Source organism: Sus scrofa, chromosome 17 (assembly GCF_054392235.1).
Source record: "Sus scrofa isolate SSC_HxYL_T2T_F1_AM1 chromosome 17, Sscrofa_HxYL_maternal_Yorkshire_Landrace_v2.0, whole genome shotgun sequence".
NCBI classification, from domain to species: Eukaryota; Metazoa; Chordata; class Mammalia; order Artiodactyla; family Suidae; genus Sus; species Sus scrofa.
In genome coordinates this window covers 53,595,164-53,595,888 of record NC_139399.1, presented here as the reverse complement: position 1 = coordinate 53,595,888, position 725 = coordinate 53,595,164, and the positions used below count along the sequence as shown (strand labels likewise).

At 51.0% G+C, this 725-nt stretch overlaps 1 pseudogene; it reads right to left on the bottom strand.

Annotated features, from left to right (window-relative positions):
• Positions 1–282: 282 nt before the first annotated feature.
• Positions 283–379, bottom strand: LOC146395323 (U6 spliceosomal RNA; annotated as a pseudogene).
• Between the last annotated feature and the right edge of the window lie 346 nt (positions 380–725).

Sequence of the window (725 nt, the reverse complement as noted above, 5' to 3'; positions counted from 1 at the left end):
CCCTGGCTGTTTTTGCTTTGTGGATAGTATCACTTGTGCCATATTTTATTTTATTTTTATTTTTATTTTTGCTTTTTAGGGCCTCACCCACAGCATATGGACGTTCCAGGATAGGGGTCCAACGGGAGCTACAGCTGCCAGCCTACACCACAGCCACATCAGTGCCGGATCTGAGCCACATCTGTGACCTACCCCATAGCTCACCGCAACGCCGGAACGAGGCCAGGGATCCAACCTGCAACCTCATGGTTCTGTGCTGTATTTTAGATTTCACATATAAGTAAAAACACGGACCCCTTCACAAACTTGTGTGTCATCCTTGCACGGGGGCAACGTTAATTTTCTCTGTATTTAGCATATGTGCTGCCGAAGCGAGCACTGGGGTTACGGCCTTGATTAATGCTCGCTCTGGCTGTTGTGAGTGGAGCAGGGTTGGAGGAAAGGGGCGGGGTTATGGAGGGGGCGGGGTTGTGGGAAGGGGGCGGGGTTGGGAGGAAGCAGGCAAATCGAGCTTAAGTTTGAGCTTAGCTATCTGCCATGCTTGTGTCCAACTCCAGGGCCCTAGGCCGCCACAGGGAATAGTGGCTTTTGTCCTGCTTCATCAGAAAACCGCTTTGCCGGAAGCAAGAAATAAAGGCTGTGGCGATGTCTCAAAACCTGTTTGACGTCCGTTATGTCCATGACCCTAAGAGCACCCTGTCCCTGGTTTGATCTCTCAGTATGGG